Genomic DNA, 21,707 nt, shown 5'->3' on the forward strand with positions numbered 1-21,707 from the left:
GTGAGAGGCACTCGAGAGAAGGACTGAGATTGAGAGCAGCATTCGTAGAAGAAAGATGGTCATTGTAAGTTTACGACAAGCTCTCGCAGCAACGAAAACTCCTTTGTTTTAATGATGGCCACCCCAAAGGCCTTTTCATATCCGTGACTCTCTCTCCCCTACTTTGTGAGAATACGAAACGAGCTGTTCTTCTTTGAACTGTTTAGATGTCATCCATCAATCCTAACTGGTAAGGATCCCATATCTCGCAGCTATGCTCCAGAAGAGTACTGACAGGCATAGGCTAGTCAAGCTGTTTAGCAGATTTGTTGCACCTACTAATTGTTCTGTCAATGTGGTCTTTTGTTCGGATTCCTTACAATATTTTCTACGTGACGTGTCTAATTTAATTCCAAGGAATTTTCTTGTAACTTACTCATGCTGAACCTCACATTATTCTTTAAGATAAGTTGCCACTTTTCGCACCTTGCAGAAGTTTTATTCAATCACTTCGTAATCAGTTCAGATCTTCTCATGACTTTACTATAAGCTAAACTACAGATTCCCGGTAGGGCCGGAGATGTTCTTCGTTCGGGATTTGGCTGTTCGTGTTGTGCTAATCATTTCATTCATCTTCTTCGACGCGCAAGTCGCTGAACTAGCGTGAAGTAGAAAGAGTTGGGCCAGGCGACCGAACAGTGCCAGACGGGGTCTCCCAGCCAACAACGCCATACGATTATTTCATTTCAGCCTCATCTGCAAACGATCTAAGAATGTAGCTTAGATTATTTTGTATCGTTTAAGTGGACTGAGCACAGCAGTAGGCTTATGACGCTTTATTGGTCAATGCTAGGTATGACTTCAGTCTCACTAGACAACTTCCTGTCAGTTACGTGGCTTATCTGGAATCCAGTCGCGCAAATGAGGTTGTTCTTCATACGGACCAAATTTGAATCCAAGTCGCTTGTGAGGATCGGTGTCAAAACCTTTTTGGAAATGTTGAATCAAGCTGTCGATAATCGAAACGTTTGCTCTTGGGCTGGGATAGGGGTGCCGTCGCTGGTGGGTAGCGGGGAGACAGGGAAACGAACGCGAAATCAATACGGGGTGGCGGCGGCGGCGGCAGCAGCGTGTCACAGCGAGACTCGGACGTAGACGAGCGCGGCCGTTCTCCTCTGCTCCACACTCGTCTGGCGTGCCGTGGCGTGGGCGCGAGCGATCTGTGCCGCTCGGCGGCGCGCGGCCTGATGCTGGCGGCGACCTCGCGGGAGACCGATGTGTTCCGCAGTGCGATACCCTGACCTAGGCCAGCAGGTGTCCAATCAATACGCGGCGTGGCGCGGCGCGGCTAGCCGCCGTCCGGCGCTTCCTCGCGCGCTCCTTATCTCGGGACACGCGAGCCGCCGTTGTGACCCCGTTGCCGCAGGAGGTGCGAACCGGCGGCCAGGGGTCGATGTCGGGCGCGCGTTGCCCGCTGCCGACTAGGGCCGCGGCAAACCCCAAACGCTCGCCGGCCGAACCCTTGAGCGAGCCAGCCATCTGTTTTCTCAACTTCCCGAGTGAGCTAGTCTTGTTACTACCACCTGATGTTTGCACCTCAACTACCCAACAACCACGAGGACTGTGCTGCCCCTCACGTACTTACAGCCGGGTTGCAGTACGTCAACCGTCTCTTTCAGTTTATACTGGCGGAAAAAGAGAAAGAAATCACAACAACAGCAAATATTGACGAGTTCGTACAACGGAAAGGTGATGTCTACTCGAATTTTGCGAAGAGTGGCGCTAGATACAGGCTCCCAGGTAGATGCCATTTTCCTTGACTTCCAAAAGGCGTTCGATACAGTTCCGCACTGTCACCTGAAAAACAAAGTTAGAGCCTACGGAATATCGGACCAGCTGTGTGTCTGGATTGGAGAGTTTTTAGCAAACACAACACAGCAAGTTGTTCTCAGTGGAGAGACGTATACAGACGTTAAAGTAAGCTCTGGCGTGCCACAGGAGAGTGTTATAGGACCATTGCTTTTCACAATATATATAAATGACATAGCAGATAGTGTCGGAAGTTCCATGCAGCTTTTCGTTGATGATGCTGTAGGATACAAAGAAGTTGCAGCATTAGAAATTTGCAGCGAAATGCAGGAAGATCTGCAGCGGATAGGCACTTGGTGCAGGGAGTGGCAACTTACCCTTAACATGGGCAAATGTAATATATTGCGAATACATAGAAAGAAGGATCTTTTATTGTATAATTATATGATAGCGGAACAAACAGTGGTAGCACTACTTCTGTAAAATACCTGGGAGTATGCGTACGGAACGATTTGAATTGGAATGACCATATAAAATTAATTGTTGGTAAAGCAGGTGCCAGGTTGAGATTCATTGGGAGAGTCCTTAGAAAATGTAATCCATCAACAAAGGAGGTGACTTACAATACACTCGTTCGACCTGTACTTGAGTATTGCTCATCAGTGTGGGATCCGTACCAGTTCGGGTTGACGGAGGAGGTAGAGAAGATCCAAAGAAGAGCGGCGCGTTTCATCACAGGGTTATTTGGTAAGCGTGATAGCGTTACGGAGATGTTTAGCAAACTCAAGTCGCAGACTCTGCAAGAGAGGTGCTCTGCATCGCGGTGTAGCTTGCTTTCCAGGTTTCGAGAGCGTGCGTTTCTGGATGAAGTATCGAATATATTGCTTCCCCCTACTTATACCTCCCGAGGAGATCACAAAAGTAAAATTAGAGAGATTCGAACGCGCACAGAGGCTTTCCGGCATTCGTTCTTCCCGCGAACCATACGCGACTGGAACAGGAAAGGGAGGTAATGACAGTGGCACGTAAAGTGCCCTCCGCCACACACCGTTGGGTGGCTTGCGGAGTATAAATGTAGATGTAGACGTAGAACCTAAGGACATCACACAACACCCAGTCACCACGAGGCAGAGAAAATCCCTGACCCCGCCGGGAATCGAACCCGGGTACCCGGGCGCGGCAAGCGAGAACGCTACCACACGACCACGAGCTGCGGACACAAAGCGACATCCAGTATTTATACGACACGATGTAAGTACGTTAGCACGCTTGCCTTAATATTCTGGTGTTTATACCTGATGTTAATCTACCAGCATTTTACATTTGCAATGACCTACCTCGCCCTTGCGTTAAGCTGTGATCTCGCAACGTTACTCACTTAAATATGTTACCTAGATAAATATATTCCAGAAATTTCATTACTCTACATTAATTATCTTTGGTTTTGCAATTTTTTCCGTCGGTGTATTCAGGGTGATTCCGTGATGATGCTACAAATTTCCGGGATGATGAAGGGTAAGTGCATCAATTTAAAATAAGGGACTTTGTACAGAAAGGACCAAGTCTAAAGTTGTAAGTGGAAGTCGTTCTAACACCTCTGAGAGAGAACCTCTTCTGCTGCAAGCTCTTTGCTTTCAGAATTTTTGAAGGAGATAGTATGGACCAAAACAAAAAAAAATGCATTCTAAAATGCATGACTTAAGAGCTATGAGCACTTGTCCAGTAGAAGAAATGTGTTTGACAGCAGCAAAGATGAACTAGCGCTGACAGATGGTAAGGCATGCACCTTAGAGCTCAGGTTCACTGGAGTATTTTTCTTTTTTTTGGTCTACACGACCTCCTCCAGAACTGTGGAAAGCAAAGAGCTTGCAGTAGAAGAGGATCACTGTCGGAGGTATCAGAACGATTTTCTCTTGTAGCTTTCGACATTAAATTTTTACTCTTCTCCATCATCCCTGAAAATTTATGACATCATCACGGCATCGCTCTGTACTTAGAAGTGGCTGTCCGGAAATGGAAGAATAGCTGTGGAGGAATGTGGCGTCATTGCTAATGATGTACAGTTTTTTCCCCTTAAGTTTTTCTAGTGATTAAGTCATTGTAGCATGATATGAATCGGTCTTAACTCCATGATTCGACATTTATTCTAGGAAAATAGCAAATGGGGTCTATAGATGAGTAATATAAACCGAATATCTAACGGTGAACTGTGACACTAGTTTGGAAATACACGTCATTGTAGAAGTCGGTATGAAACAGGCTGAAAAATTTAAGTATCTGGGGGAAAATAGTGATAAAAGTGGGTTGTCTAATACAGAGGTAAAATACAGAATACAACAAAGCAGGAGAAATAAAAGGGCGTATGAATTCTTTTTGGTGCTGCAAAAAACATTTCTAACAACAATAAGAAAAGACTGGGTAGGCTAGTGGTTGAATCTGTCCTATGATGTGGATGAGAATTATGGATTCCAAATGCTGACCTAAAAAGGAGAATAACAGTTATGGAAATTGATTCTTTACGAAAGAGCCAGACTTATCAATAATCGAGAATAAAAGTGATGACGAATAAGGCTACACAGAGAGCAAACGGTACAGTGATAGATTGAAAAAAAATCATTAAAGCTGTGTGGACATCCCAGGTAGCCTTGTGCGAAAAAACATTTTCAGATTAGAAAGCACCTAACAGACATAAATGCGACAGACCAATGTAAATAGTGGAGCATCGTGGTGAACTCATGGAGGATGCCCTGAACAGAGAGGCTTGACAGAAGGTAACACGAATACAGCAAAATGTTGTTATTAATTGATCTTTGTATTAATTTGTCCTGTAATTATTATTAATAATAATTAATAATAATAATAATAATAATCAATCATAATAATATCAGTAAACATAACAAATGAGATCACTGTGCTGCGACTTCTGAGCCATTCACGTGAAAGGAGCATATGTCGTCGCTGTCAGCCCCTGCGTGTTGTTCTCTTGATCACAGCCTGTCACGCAACTTAATATATCCGGTGGAAGGGTCGCTAGGTCAACGTGAGTTGGTCGGTAGCTGCGATTGGAGCGATGACACATGACGTCAGAGTGCGTGCAAAGCACTGAAAAAATTAACATTTGGGATAGAATGTCGAGCTTGCAAGAAAGACGCGAGGCATCTTTTCTCCTGGCCTTATCCTATGTCTTACCGAATCCGAATGTCAGTCTGGGTTTTGCAGTATTAGTAACTGACCCTGGCCGGATGCCCTCCCTGTCGCTACTCCCACCACACCTCACCACACCCCCTCCTCGGACTGATTTGTCTATCCCATTTACCTGAGTCTACTATTGCTATCCATTCGAAACTGTGAGAGGGTTTTCGTAGTGTTTAATATCTCAGGCTGGGCGTCGGTACTGTTGTAATTTCCTTTGCAGGCATTGTGGTTCTTTAGTGAATTCAGAAGCAAGAGACAGATGCGGTTCGTAGACAGAGAATTCAGATATTAATTTATTCTACATCTAATATCATGTACTGAAAGTAAGCCTTAAACTTTCTTTTCTGTAGTTCCAGTTTCAGTGGCTAACAGTAGATTTGAATACTGAAATATTTAAGTATAGGTACAACGGTTTAGATTTCAGTCCGTCTGGAATTCAATGACTATTTCGTATATTACAAGCCCTGACCGCTATGAAAGTCTGTAAATGTTATGAAATGGTAAACGCACAAAATAGGGCTCTGTGCCTCGACGTCTGAAGTTAAGTGGACCAGCAGCCGGAGCTCTGGAGAGTGGATGCTTGCATATCATTGGCAGCGGCGTAATCGTTCGTGGCAGCACCCGCACGCTGCCGCGGCGGCTGTAGGAAAACCGGCGGCGTGGGAAGTGCGGCCGACAGGATGGCGGCCGATACAGCAGGTACCAGCCTGGTATTCGCCTAATCAGCTATGAGAAACTGCCTATAAATATATTCCAAGCTGTCCGGGACACCAGTCTTCGTTGTTAATCCGCCGGGAGGATTCGGCCCGCGGCCGGCGCGCCTCCACAAATCCCTGAAGTGGCGTGCGAACGCGAGTAGCTGTCTGCACGGGTCCCAAGAAAGACGAGATTATGACAAGAAAATTAACAAATGTTGCTGGATCTTTTTTCTAATTCTTCGGTAAGTCGGAACTTTGCGTGACCCCGTTGAACCAGGGATATCTTCATCGCCACTCATCGCTAAATAGTTTATCAGTTATTAGTGGACACACTTTCACCTGCAGTGCAACTGTTTGGACAATGAAGCTGGCAGCAGTTGAGAACACGACATCATAGCCACGAAGACTGCCGACTTGTGCCTATATGCATCGACCAGAACTCTGGAGCAGAGTGATGCTGTTACGAGGACAGACGGTAGAACCAATTGTTTACATTAAATCTTATCGTTTTAAAATCCTGAATTTCAGAACAATATTTTGGAGAAAATGATTTATTATTGTAAGCTGTCTCTATGTTTTCAAAAATCGAAACATGTGGTATCTATTGTCGGAGAACGATGGGGGGAGAGGGAGGGAGGTGGGTGGAGGTTCTTACTGTTGGAGAGGTGCCTCAAAACGATTAATTGCAAGTTTTTTCTTTAATTTCCTCATCTTCCTATAACTCATCATTAAAGGAACGACACACTCGACCAGGGCTTATTGCCGTGTTGCGGGTATAACAGAGGACATTATTGGTATTCTCCGGAAACCATCTGATGAAGTGTAGAAGACTGATCGCGACACTCTCTTTAACCAAAATATTATGGATTTAGTCACCCAAAAATAAATACTGCATGGCGCAGATTCTCTCACTAATTTTGCCTTTTGCAGTGAGTTAGCTTCTACAAAAAAATTAAATGGTAGCGCAATTAAAGATAAACGATTACACTCAAGGAGAGTAAATATTAATAGGCCTTATTCTACAGAGTAAAAACCCGAAAGTGATGCAGTTAACTACACGCGAATTGTAGTAACAATTTCTCATCACAGAACTGCAGACGTACTATAACTGCAGTAGTAGGACACTTTCCAAGCGTCTATGGACTGCGTTATGTATCGGCGGATGATTCGTCTAGATCCCAGTAAAGTGGCGGTTTTGTATTGTTAGAGAGATACTCTGTCAATGACAATGCTTTTCAAATGCCCACTAAAATCCTTTAGCACTGCTCGAAGTGTGCTGAGTACCACTGCGACTGGTTTCATTTGGTTACGCCAGACCCGGTGTAATCGGATTTTCAAGCCCTCGAACCTGGCTTTTTCTTTCAGTTGTTTATCACCTATTCTGGTATCACCTAGGATGGTAGTTTCAGTAATCCACACCTTTTTCTCTACGCTCCGATGTCTGGTGTTTTGTGTTCCGGCAGTCGATCTGCCTGAAGTGGGAAAACTCACACTTTTTCTGATTTGTGGTTCCACCGGCAGCTGGTAATTTTGGCACAAGTTCCACTGGCTCATTCTTTCCACAGCATTGTGGCTACACTTCTAACCAGCCTGAGCCACCTTTTTCCAACAGCTCATGATGTGGTCAGTTTTTTTCCTCAGCTTATTTTCAGAGTCAACAATTTGGTGTTCTGCAGATATCTCCTTTCTAGTTTTGATTATGTTAGTTCTAGTAGCTTGTTCCTCTGAAGCAAAAATCACTCTTTCTGTTTCCTTCTTTAGGGTGGTTCTCCAAAAACTGCCCACTCAATGATTTATTGCACAGGCTGTCAGTCTGTCGCTGGAGTGCAGCTTTCCGGCATTGATTCTTAATTTGCTGTACTTGAGAAGCTTCTTGATGCTTTCTATAGTTGACAAGAGATTATTATTATTATTATTATTATTATTATTATTATTATTATTATTATTACATTCCTGACAGTCTATAAGAAAATTGAAGATTATGAGACGCTAATTTCCCTGTCTTCATAGTGGCAGCTCGAACAGTGAGACTGTCTGATGATTATAAAAGAATTTAGTTCTAATCATTTGCGACTCAATAAACAAAGAAAAAAAATTGACGTATTGTGCTCCTCCAACCAGTTTTGAACTGAAAGAGTGTCTATAAATTCTAAGGAAAGGAACATTTTTTTTCTCTGCGGTACCTGTTTCTCAGCATAGATTCTTCAAGGAAAAGATAAACTTCGTTGTTGTGCCGAGTCTAGTCCCAGTACATGTGATAATTTAGCTGTCAATAGGAATTAAACATATACCTAATTTAACCCATTCAACCATGCTGAATTCATAGCAGTGCCCGTGATCTAGCAAAGTATTGTTCCAAACGGTGTGAACACTTTTCTGACATACTTTTAGGCAAACCAGCCACACAAGGCAGCATGAATACCCATGGGAAACAATGAATACAGTGGGAACCGGAACTCCACCGACAAACTTTCGGAGCCGGCAGTGCGAACCAAAAACTGAAAAAATGTCTGGTAAACATGAGTTCTAAAATGCATTAGGTTAAGAGCTATGAGCACTTGTTCGTCTTTGCTACTGTTAAACACATCTCATCTACTGATCCAGCTCTTAAGATGTCCATTCCAGAGCCGGCCGCGGTGGTCTCGCGGTTCTAGGCGCGCAGTCCGGAACCGTGCGACCGCTACGGTCGCAGGTTCGAATCCTGCTTCGGGCATGGATGTGTGTGATGTCCTTAGGTTAGTTGGGTTAAAGTAGTTCTAAGTTCTAGGGGACTGATGACCACAGCAGTTGAGTCCCATAGTGCTCAGAGCCATTTGAACCATTTGTCCATTCCAGAGGGTATGTTTATTGCATTTTTTTCTTGTTTTGGTCCACACAGCCTTCTCGCAAAATACGGAAAGCAGTAGACGAGATGTGTTTTACAGTATCTAAGATGAACAAACGCTCATACATCTTGGGGTACGCATGTTAGATCCCATTTTTGCAGACATTTTCCTCTTACCTCTGTCCATACTGAAACCCCTGAAAGTTTGCTTGTGGAGTTCTGGTTCACCCTGCATCGAACGTGAATGGTGGAATTTCTTTAGCAGACGCAGATGAAGTACAACATGTCCTTACCAGGTTTTACATTACAGGAATATCGTTCTTCACTGAAACTGCAACTGTTCCCAAGTTCAGCGTTGCGAACCCTGTGTCTTAGTAACCATCATAGCAACATGGCATCACTGTGTCGCTGGCATAGTACTTGCACTATCGTCACGTTATGGGAAGGGTGCGCTATCTGTTGTTCAAAACTGGTAGAACACCCAAAATGTTTCACTTTCTTCGTTGTATTTAATTCAGTCACAAAAGGCCAGAATTAAATTCAGAATTCACTGAAGTCGACTGCTTTGATATTTAAAACAATCCTAATATATCGCTTATTTTTCAGTCCTAAGCGGACATTTTTTGTGCAACATGGGACTGAAAAATAAATTATATACTATAAATGTTTAAATTTAGAAGTATGAACATCAGGAAACCTGAATGCCCGCGCTGTTGTTGCTAAGTAGTCTGAATAATCAGCTGTCGGTAAACTTTAATTTTCTGTTAATTATAATAACCTCATTTTAGGTAGGCGCAAGGAACTAACATACTAACAAGCTGCACGAAAGGCAACTTTATAAATTGAAACAGTGTTTCCACTGCATCGACTCAACACTACTTACAGCAACCGATGACATTAATTACTCCACTCTGTTTGGTACAAACATCAGAAACAGTCTTCAGGTCTAAGACAAATAATTGTCAGACGCAAAATATAGTGAATTAGAAAAAAATTGCACGGTAAATATGGGGATTGTCTCAGCCACGATTTCTAATCATTGAATGACTGTTTGAAGCACATACGTTTGCATGCAGAAACCGCGGGTTTTCTGACAGCGATAAAAGATGTTGTCACTGAGCCGAACAACTACCGGAAGCATACCCCGAAGGAGCAAGGAATATATGATTCCTACAGGAAATGTGGAAATCAGAAGGCAGCCATTTCACACACTGAACGTGGATGTACAACACCAGCACGTAAAGAATGCCTGACAAGGCATGAGAGGTCGTCAGCAATACCAGTTAAAGAAAGAGTACTGTTACTGATATGAAGTTGACGAAAATTTAAAAAAAAAATCAAAATTTCCTGGAACTACCGCGTAAGAACCGACAAAGCCATCCGTTGATATCAACAAATCTGTCTCATTGGTACACAGTTTACGAAATACCTGCAATGAAATAGTTGCCAAGTAAGGAGATGTAGCAGATGATGTAAAATCCCTGGGTAATATCGAACTCCGGTGTTAGTCCAACCAAAGACAGTGAAGAATCTACGTGACAGACAACTGCGTCCACTGCTCTGTTCGCAACTGCAGAAGGCAGCTGTCCTGAACACCTGCAGAATAGCTTGTCACACTCTTTGAGAACATAACCATCTTAGTGATAACTTGTTCTTTTTGATTACATAAATAAAAAGTGAACATGAGTGAGACAATAAAAACTAGTAACAATAATAATAATAATAATAATAATAATAATGATAATTGTTGTTGTTTGCAGAAATCAGACGCATCCTATTTGGGTCAGCAACAGCAAAAGTTTCCCCCAGTTTTGTCTTACTTGCCACCGGAAGTAACCACCTCTGATTTAAAGCCAAAATGTTGGTGTATCTATGTCATCTTAAAAGAGAGATGTTTTTCATTAAGTACTACCGGCGCGTCCCGGCTTCTCGAGAGTAGCACAAAGTTTCTGCAGCCGTGAAAACTTGACTCTCGTCGTTGTGTTGCTCTTCGATTGATTTCAGTGAATCCATGAACGATGAGTATAACGGTCAAACTGACGTCGGTAAACCTATCCACACTGCTGTGTATCACTGATAACCTACAACTAACACTGCCAAGAAACAAACCGAGATAACGCTGCCAAAAAACAAACCGAGATAACGCTGCCAAAAAACAAACCGAGATAACACTGCCAAAAAAACAAACCGAGATAACACTGCCAAAAAACAAACCGAGATAACACTGCCAAAAAACAAACCGAGGTTACACTGCCAAAAAACAAACCGAGGTAACATTGCCAAAAAACAAACCGAGGTAACATTGCCAAAAAAACAAACCGAGACAGAAACGAGCAGTACTGAGGTTGAAGGGTAAAGTGGGCATCAATATTGTTGGTAGCAAGTAGCGTGAGTAACTAGAACAAGTCTGTTTCTAAAGACACGCAGCGCGCAGCTTCGACATTGGCATTGCTGTGCAGGCATTTTTCGTGCTATATACATACATACAATGATAGAGGTTGGGGGAGAGTGGATGGTGAAGAAATCACGAAAAGCAGTTACGCTGTAACGAGTCTCCGTCGAACACGGCTCCCGTACACAGTTTTCTCGATGGAGCTCCATTTACCCCATATAGGGTGTAACGAAACGATGTCAACAAACCTGTAGGGCTTGTAGACGGTGACTTAAGAAACAAATTGAATATTCGTGCGGAAACTACACTGCCGCCATGCAACCCCTTCAGTAGCAAATGTGACCTTTTTCTCTGACGAACCACAGCGGTACTTCTCTCAACAGGCTTGTCAGCAATAAGGACGTAAAATTGCTTGGGACGCATCGTCGCATGTCACAGGAAGAGGGTTGAGGCCACCAGACACACTATCAGCGTACGAACTCAGGTTTGCTGCCTAACAGAAGGCCTAGGGTCAAGCGTTTGTCCATCCATGAGTAAATTAGGCGTTCTGAACGTCGTTTCCGCAGTGACGGCAACTGTGCCACAGTTCTTTCGCATACGTGCCAAGTGTTTCTGTTCTATGTCTTTCTTGATTGAATATCACGCGCTCTTTCACTTCTGTGAAGGTATTTTCACAGAATCAAAGGTAACTGAATTAACAAACCGAATAAATCATAATTAATTTACTACTCTGTAACGAACCACCGGAAACCACAGGTCTTTCATAAAAAAATATTCAGAAAATATCTCTGGACAACTCCCAATACTTTTACGTGGAAATCGGGATCATCCTAGTGTGAAAATAAATGTTTGTGTCTTCCAGCATATCTCTGGAACGTCTAGAGCAATTTCAGCCATACATGATATGTATATGATTTACTGTACAAAAAAAAAGTGTTGGGGTAAGACAACCCTGGAACCCTTACTTATTGTGTGAATGTGAACATAGCCATGTGTAAAAGTTATAGAGAAAGTACAGTATTAATGTTGAATTTATAGTTTTCGGGTTTGACTAGGCTAAATGATGAAACCCTGTAGACATGTTATCCCTAGAATATTACGGCAGTAGGAAGGAGTCACTTGTATAGTAGAACTCTGGAATCCTTGGAGCCGTTTCAGTTACACTTCTTACTCTTAATGTTTACTGCCCGAAAAAGTAAATCCTGTGCGACTAGGAGATACTAACGTTCCAAGGGATGACGATGGGAGCGCGGGTGTGGACACAGGAAGCGGGATGTGACACATATGCGTAAGTCGGGCACTTCTGAAGAAGCTGTAAGGAAATCCAGTACGCGTACGGATTACTACCTAGGAAAGACCACAGTCTGGATAGGACACTTCAGGCACCTCTGGGAGTGCCGGTAGGGGTGAACAGGGGTTGACGTATTACAATATTAGTGGGTATATGGCATGTATTCAGCAAGTACCACGCGAGGCGCGCGCTATTGAGTGAAGTAACCAGGACGCAACTGCAGTGGCTCGCGGAGCGTGCGGCGGCAGAAAGAGCTGGAGGGGGTCGGGAGAGGCGTCGAGCGGCCTCGTAATCGTCAGTATAGATGTCGCGAACAATGAGGAGGTAATTGAACGGTTAGCGACGGTTGTCTGTCGGAGCGGGGAATCGAAAAGAGGGGGCGGCGGAGGATGGGGAAGCCTTTCGCAGAAGACAGAACTCGAGGGAGGCTGTGGTGGGAGCGAGTGGGTAGGGGGAGGGAGGGCGCCAGAGGCGTGCTCCAGGTCAGCTGAGGGAAGCGTCCGCCAGCCGCGCATCGATCGACGCTGCAGCCGGGGCGGCGAGGCGAGAACAGTGCGACAGCCTCTGCCCTGCTCTGCTCTGCTGTGTTGTCGGCGAGTCGAAAATCTGGCTGCCAGCCACCTACACTGCCGTCACGGGGAACAAAAAAATCGAATAGGGGATACAACAGTATTCTGCGTCTACGGGGCGAGAACACTGGTGCGTAAGTTAGACAAAATAGTCGAGAAGTTACCAAGAACGCAGGGGGCTTGAGACAGTATCTCAAAAGAAAACAAGAAGAATGTCACTCACCGTCTATATTACCACACAGCTAACACGGTTCACGGTCGCAATTGCAGGTTGCCTATCTAATGGCTTCCAGGGCAACAAAAATTTGATATTTAGAATTTCAAATAACTATTGACATAATTCAGAATATTAAAATTCTGTCGAAACCTACCTATTAGGAGGAATGTCCGTACATTAAAGGTTTACCAAATGCTTAAAATGGCTCTGAGCACTACAGGACTTAACATCTGAGGTCATCAGTCCCCTAGAACTTAGAACTACTTGAACCTAACTGACCTAAGGACATCACACACACTCATGCCCGAGGCAAGATTCGAACCTGCGACCGTAGCGGTAGCGCGGTTCCAGACTGTAGCGCCTAGAACCGCTCGGCCACACCGGCCGGCTTAAAGGCTTACCACAAAAATCTAGTATTAAAATTATAAATTGTCGATATGCCTTTAGGCAACGAAACACACCGTGCGGAAATTACCCAGATTACGATGGTCGTTAGAAAAGTCGTTGCAAAAATAAAAACTACTTACGTGTTTGGGGTAGACTTTTTTATTTTTCGACGTAGTCTCCTTTTAGATTTATACACTTCGTCCAACGCTTTTCTAATTTGTTGATCCCTTCTGAATAACAGGAACTGTCCAAGTCTCCAAAATAGCTATTAGTTTCTGCAATCACCTCCTCTTTTGAATAAAACCTTTGTCCTGCGAGTCATTTCTTCAAATTGGGGAACAAATAGTATTCCAAGGGAGCCAAGTCTGGAGAATAGGGGGGGGGGGGATGTGAAAAGAGTTGGAATCCTATTTCCATAAATTTTGCGACAACAACTGTTGTGTGCTGGTGCAATGTCGTGATGGAAAATGACTTTTATGCAATTCAATCGCTGGCGTTTTTCTTGCAGCTCAGTTTTCAAACGGTCCAGTAACGATGAATAATATTCACTTGTAATAGATTTACCCTTTTCCAGATAGTCAATGAGGATTATCCCTTGCGAATCCCAAAAGACAGTCGCCATAACCTTCCCGGGCGAAGCAATGATCTTCGCCTTTTTTGTTGCAGATTATCCCTAGGTAACCCATTGTTTAGATTATTGTTTGGTTTCAGGAGTATTGCAATGTATCCATGTTTCATACACAGTGCTTTTCATGATGCAAATGTTCGTCAGAATATTGTGTTCTCCACCTTTACACAGGAAATGAAAACAGTATGAATACCTCATATTTTGTCACACTTTTGTATCTATTGAACGAACAGTTTACTACGTTGCCAGTAACTTTATTTAAATATTGACTGCAAGTGCTGTTAATAAACTTTGCTAATTTAAAAGTGCTCGTTCGCATATCTTAGCTGACACCACAATTGAAAAGAGAAACAAAAGGTGCTTCCATCAAGAAGGCATAAATAAATGTTTTAACGTTATTTAAGGACCGCCCGTTGTAATTTCCATGAACATACTTGCCAAATAATGCTGGCTTATTTATTTGAGAACCAAGTATTACGTATCTTTAATGTAAATGATCTGAGTGTAACAGAATGTTCGTGAAATTTTTTTATTTACGTATTGCTATGATATATTAGTTTAGTCTGCGAAGCTGTCAAGTTGAATTAAATCATATTCAATCGTGGAGGTGTTTGATTCCGGGAAATGAACCGCCACTACCTTACTTTGATTTCTGAGGGGACTTTATATTTCGAGAGATCTGAATGAGCTGCAGTGTAGGACTCTAAATTTTACATTTTGATTTACGCAAGTGAGAATATACAGAGTATGCGTTACTATTCTTTGTATCGCGTGTGATAATTTGTGAATCATAATGTTGCATTCTGTAATGTTTTGAGCCATTGAATATTTCGTATATTGTGATCACGAAATGGGCTTAGTTTTCCTGTATCTTTGATGGCAGTTTAGTTTGAGGATTTTGTTACCATTCTCGTATCACTCTCAACGTAAATTTACTTCATTTGATAAGGGTATCTTCTGTCTGTACTGTGTATGTTTAAATGAATATCGTAGGATTACTTCCAGTTTATTTGAAATGTCCTTTCTTGAATAAACATTGTTCAACTTAATTCTCTGTCGTCTACATCAATTATAGACGTCAGAATAGAACCCTTGTCAATAAATTATTCATTTAACATTTTATTTTGTACGAGGACTGACTAGTCGATAGTAAACGTTAATAGAAGCAAAAATGTTCCAGTAAAAATGGGTTCACAAACGAATCGTATTCGCGGTAAATGGTAATGTTACGAACCACCACGCATATCAAACTGAAGTACTGAGTACACTGCTGGGCTTTAAAATTGTCGCACCACGACGGCAGTGGGCCACAAAGTTTAAAACGATATGATTTCGACTATATGTACAAGTGCGCTGTAATTATGATATGGCAGTGAAACTTGGTACCTATTCCAATGCATTAAGCGGATTTACGCTGGAAAAAATTACTTCCAGTTTTGGCCAGCAGGTGCAAATCTGGCGCTGTGAATGCAAGAAAGACATATAGGAATGTTTTAATATGTGATCAATTAGGAGCGTGACATGGGTAGAAAAGGTCAAACAAATGAGAAGTGCATAATGTTGATATTATTAACCGCCGCCTACACAATTTCTTCGATGTAAGCACAGGAGCCGTCCACGGGATGCTATACAGCGCCCGATGTGTACTTGGTGGCCAAAACTGGAACTAATGTTTTTCCAGCGTAAATCGGTGCCGCAATAACGCATTAGAATATCTACCAAGTTTGGCTGCCGTATGATAATTACAGCCCAGAATGGACCTCCGCGAGTAGCTTCACTTTAACTATATCCACCCGGCAGGTAGGAATACTCATCTACTTTCTGTAGATAAGAAAAGATCACGCAGTGGCTTTCCCATTCCAAAACTGCCTTTCAGTATCATTTGCTTGTGTGAAGATCAATTTAAGACTCGTGTCAGAAGGAGAAACATCTGCCAGCAACCGTCGCAATTCGACAGTGGCAGGATCGCGATTACCGAGAATGTGGTTTCCTGTTCCGCTATTTTGCTGTTCACTTATTTTAGGATTCCACGACTGTCATAAAGATGTGGAATCGATTATTTTTGGAAGGCCATACTCAATGGCGTGCAGAATATCAGCGGCTCCACTCGACTAGCGCCTGAGAGGACATGCTGTTCACTTGGCTATGCTGCATCGTCATCCAGAAAATGGGCATGTTCGTAGCAAAACAAATATCCACATGTACAGTGCGACGACGGTTTAAGCCACACAGCCAGCTTGGCGACGACTGTTGCGACTTCCCTTAACCCTTTCACTATCACTGAGACGTATGCTTCTCATGTTGGGTTAGCAGAGAAACAGTGGCAGTTTGCTCGATGCTTCGCGCAAAAACTGCTTCACACTGTATCACAAGTATGAAGATCGATGTGTCTGCCGCATACATCGCTCGAATTCCCATGTAATGCTAAAGAGCTAATCACTTAGGCCAAATATTTGTGATTATAAATGAAAATAAGGGATCGACATTCACTTCATCACCACTGGGACGCGTAGGTGCCACGTCAAAACACCAGTAGGACATAAATAACCCAATCCTACACTTGTACCAAAACGAGATGACGAGGAGTACTTTTTGGTGCTCTTACTCATGAAGATGACATGAATTAAAATAACCATACATTAATGTCTTTCGCTTCGAGAAAAAAATAGTATTTAGAGAGTTAACGCTGCAGCAGACAGGGGCTCGCCGATAGGAGTGCATCAGACAAGAACAATGGGAATATGGAGTCTCAGTTGTACGTAGAGCGTTGAGGTGCAGCAATACGGTCGCAGCAGGTGCTGTATTTATGGTGCGTAAAGGCCGGTGGCTGGTGGCTTATCTTGGAGGGCAACGTGACGCTATCTTTCAACAAGATAACGCAAGATTGCAAATAGCCTATTACTCTATCCTACTTTGATACAAAGGGAGTTCGACTGCTGCCCTGTGCAGGACGTACTCCAGAGCCCTCATCCATTGGAAACAACTGTTCAACGATTGACGAAAGACAGGCAAGTCACCACACACTAGCAGCGGCAACAGCTAAACTGTTGAAACAGCATGGAACGACGGGCTCGCACATGTCAGTCCAGCTCAGATCGACTCGATGTAAAGCCGAGTTAATCGCTTCGTAGCTGCGGCCAGTGGTGGCAGCTAGCTCTATGTACTAAACATCGAACCCTGTGCATCCCTAAATCACCTACACTTTTAATTATGTATTCCTCCAACTATATTGTTACGCACAATACACAAAACTTATTTTCTGTCGTTATTGGTGCAGCCATTTTGAGGGTTAGCAGTGGCATTGGTCTTAATTATCACAGTCCAGTGAACCCTAGATTCTTTAAATAATCGAAAAGCAGCTTCAAACGTCCGATTACCTTGCAAATGAGTTAACGTGTTAAAATTTTGACTCTGAGCATGTAAGCGAGACAAAGTTTAAAAAACGTGAGAAATTATTCTGAAGGTTTGTTGGACGTCGCTAAGTGCTCTCATTATGAAGCACTGGATGAATACAGTATAGGTAATTTGGGCTCCATTTCAAGCAGAGAAAGGTTTTCCTTCATCTGAATGTTATTGACGTCATATCTGTCGTACAATATCAACTGTGCAGGGATTTTCGGTGATATATGTGGATACCGTATGCAAATGGTATTGCAAATAGAGTCGGTAGTGAAGAAGTAATAATTTAAAACGTCATACCTGATTCTGAAGCTTTACTGCATGAACAGCGAAAATGCAGTAAGCGACAAACATTTTTTTAAATTTTTTGGGCGGTTTCAGCAATACAAAGTTTCTTAAACGTTTAAAATCATCCGCGTAAAGTTTGTTGCAAGCCGCTGAGTGGACTCATTCTCAAACACTGGATGAATAATGTCCGTGTATTCACGAGCCATCAGTTACGCTGCAAGACACACAGTCTCTAACTGTAGTTCTTTTCTTATCGTGCTAAAATTTTAAAATGAGATAATACCTCTTAATGAGTAAATTATGAGAGCATTTTAAATTTGGTGAATAATCGATCGAAATAATGAAACTGAAATTTCATTGCCACTGGAAACTCTTAAATAGGTAACCAACAACTACTAATGGGTTCCGGGTTGAGGGGAAATGGCTTAGTACGTGATGAAAAGTAATGTCTCCTAATTTTTTTATGTGGAAAGTCTGCAAAGCTTTTTTAAGTAAAACAAAATTTTATTAACATTGTATGACCTTATTCTTCTTGTCTACATATGCATTTCTCAACAGAGTCACCCTGGCAACCAACACATTTCTCGCAACGGGAGTCCAGTTTGTTGGTACTGTCAATGTATAACGTTTAATTTCATTGATGGAGCCACAATCTCACGTCTGCTTACACAGCTTCATCACTATCAAAGTGAAGTCCTCGAAGGTATTCTTTAAGTTTTGGAATCAGATGAAAATGGGACTGGCCAAGTCGGGGGGATATGCAGGACGATCGATGACGACGAGTCCAACGCGTCGGATTCTTGCAGATGTCGCTGCTCTTGTGTGAGGTCTGGCATCATCTCTGTACACAGATTTCATTATTCTACGGGTTTCAATTAGAGGCACGTTTTCTGCACATAGAAACTGGATTACAGCACTCTGTTTCTCACACGCCGACGTCGTTGCGTTACACACCACCATGTCGCACGCCCCAGTTCGGAACCCTATGGCGGCAGACGGTTGCAACCTGCGTCAGCCAAGAGGGAAGCTCGGCCAAGTAATATGCTTGTCATAATATCTCAACCGATACTGAGAGTAAAATTAAAGTTCAGAGCCATTACTTTTCAGCTCGCCCTCGTGATTGCCCATGGCTGGAGAATGTGGTAGAGGCATGATGGGGCACCACCAATTTTAACGTTGCCGTAAGACGAAATCTCACTCAGAAGACTAAAGTGTTAGTGGGTGTGTGGAGCACTTCGAGGTGCTCTAGCAGAGACCGCTTCGAGGCTGACTCGGTTTGTGCGGTGTCTTTGTTTCACTGCGTAATGTGTGTGCTGCATAATTAGTTTCCCAGAGCGGCGTACTCCGTTGCCACAGGACATACGAGTGGTGCAGTGCTGGTTGCCGGGTGCTGGGGGCCGCGGTAACGGATTATTGCAGTGGGCGGCGCGTCGTTCCGGCGTGTGCCGCGGGAGGCGCGCCGCTCGATACCGCGAGGAACGGCGCACACAGCCGCCGGGCCACGCCGCGGGTCCAGCAGAGGGCGGCGCGGCTTTGACTTTCACAACACTGCTCTTTAAACGACGACGATGATGACAGCGATTTTAAAGGGCATGTTTATTAGTTCCTCAGTTCTCTCATACCGTTCGAAGACGTCACATACGTTCCTGGCGCACCTTCGCGTAACTGAGACCTCAAACCTATGGTAAAGACAGACAGAAGTATTTAGAGGTCTAAAATCGATTCGATCTCTTGACGTTTCGGTTTCCAGGCACGCGATGTACCAGAATACCACGAGACTTCACATAATAATAATAATGCTTCCATACGTATTAGACTTCGTAGATGAATGGTTAACTGAACTAATAAAATTTAAACAGAATTAAGGCAAATCTAAAATTAAATTCAACTACACATATAAAAAAAATTGCACGTCCCCTAGGTTTCGAGAGTTTCGCAACCTGTACAGAAAATTGGAATAGAGATCAAGATAAATATCATTTCCGCGTTTTTTATTGCTCATGAGAACCACACATTGCATGTTGTACCACAATACAGCGAGACCTTCAGATGTGGCGATCCCGATTGCTGAACACACTGGTACCTCTAATGCTCTGTAGCACGTCCTCTTACACTGATGCATGCCTGTATTCGTCGTGGCTACTATCCACAAGTTCATCAAGGCACTGTTGGTCAATACTGTCCCACCCCTCAACGGCGATCCAGCGTAGATCCCTCAGAGTGGTTAGTGGGTCACATCGTCCATAAACAGCCCTTTTGAATCCATCCCAGCCATGTTCTACAGGATTCATGTCTGAAGAACATGCAGCCCCTCTAGTCGAGCGATATCGTTATCCTGAAGAAAGTCATTCACAAGATGTGTGCGATGGGGACGCGAATCGTCGTCCATGAAGACGAATGCCTCGCCAATATGTTACCGATATGGATGCACTATCGGTCGGGGGATGGCATTCACGTATCGTTACGACGCCTTCCATGACCATCAGCGACGTACGTCTGCCCCAAATAATGTCCCCCCCCCCCCCCCCCCCCAAAGAAAAAGAAACAGCAGGGAACCTCTACCTTGTTGCACTCACTGGACAGTGCGTCTAAGATGTTCAGCCTGACCGGGTTTCTTCCATTCACGTCTCCGACGATTGTGTGGTTGAAGGCATATGCAACACTCATCGGTGAAGAGAACGTGATGTCAATCCTGAGTTGTCCATTCGGCATGTTGTTAGGCCTTCTGTACCGCGCTGCATGGTGTCGTGATTGCAAAGATGGACTTCGCCATGGACGTCGGGAGTGAAGTTTCGCATCATGCAGCCTTTTGCGCACAGTTTGAATCGTAACACGAAGTCCTGTGGCTGCACGAAAAGCATTATTCAACATGATGGCGTTGCTGTAGAAGTTCCTCCGAACCATAATCCGTAGGTAGTGATTATCCACTGCAGCAGTAGCCCTTGTGCTGCCTGAGCGAGGCATCTCATCGACAGTTCTTGTCTCTCTGCATCTCCTCATATCCAAACAACATCGCTTTGGTTCACTCCGAGACGTCTCGACACTTCCCTTGTTGAGAGCCCTTCCTGGCACAAAGTGACAATGCGGACGAGATCGAACTGCGGTATTGACCGTGGCTGAACTACAGAAAACACGGGCCGTGTACCTCCTTCCTGGTGGAATGGCTGGAAGTGATCGGCTGTCGGACCCCCACCGTCTAATATTCCCTGTTCATGTATCATTGTTTATATATTTGGGCCGGTTTTGGGACATCTCTGAATATTCAAAGGGATTGTGTCTCTGATACAATATCCACAGTCAACCTCTATCTTCAGGAGTTCTGGAAACTGGGTTGATGCAAAAAATTTTTTGATGTGTGTATATGGCCCCAGAAACCTTTTCAAGTCTTAAACATATGTGGTGTATATACGCAGACTGAGGTGAAAATTGAAAATTTTGCACCAAGATCAGGATTCGAACCTGTGTCTCCTGCTCACTAGGCAGATGCGCTAACCACTACGCCACCGTGGCACAGTTCATTCGCACAACTGCTGAGACCACCATGGCACACCTCCCTCCACAATCCAAATTTTCATTCACACCTCAGTTTCCCTAAACTCAAAAAGCATAGCAAAGTCTCTCCAACTGTATTAGAATAGCACCTCAGCATCGAACGAAATCGGGGATCCCGTCTGAAACCCAGGCATATGTGCTTTAATCAAATGACTTCAGTCTACAAACATACATCATTAATTTTTGAAACTTGCAAAGGTCTGTGGAACCATATAGTTTCATCTGATTAAAGCACCTATGCGTAGGATTAAGGCAGGATCACCCGTTTCATTCGATGCTGAGGTGCTATTCGAATAAAGTTGGAAAGCGTCTGTAGTGGTGTTCCAGTTTAGAGGCAATACGAAGTAGGCTGAGGCGTGAATGGGAATTTGGATTGAGGATCGAGGCATGTTAGGGTAGTTTGGGCAGTTGTGCAAAGCCACTGTGCAGGGTTACATAGTGGTTAGCGCATCCGCCTAATGACTAGGAGACCCGGGTTC

General features: G+C 43.7%; 1 protein-coding gene and 1 non-coding gene across 2 annotated transcripts in view; both read right to left on the reverse strand.

Annotated features, from left to right (window-relative positions):
* The window catches only part of LOC126481917 (potassium voltage-gated channel protein Shaker), a 1,005,443-nt gene that overhangs the window by 763,911 nt on the left and 219,825 nt on the right, over positions 1-21,707 (reverse strand). The gene's annotated exons all lie outside the window — the stretch shown is intronic.
* Positions 21,115-21,186, reverse strand: Trnat-agu (transfer RNA threonine (anticodon AGU)). The gene has a single exon. It is a non-coding gene; the product is annotated as a tRNA-Thr (tRNA).

This window comes from Schistocerca serialis, chromosome 5, assembly GCF_023864345.2.
Source record: "Schistocerca serialis cubense isolate TAMUIC-IGC-003099 chromosome 5, iqSchSeri2.2, whole genome shotgun sequence".
Taxonomy (NCBI): domain Eukaryota; kingdom Metazoa; phylum Arthropoda; class Insecta; order Orthoptera; family Acrididae; genus Schistocerca; species Schistocerca serialis.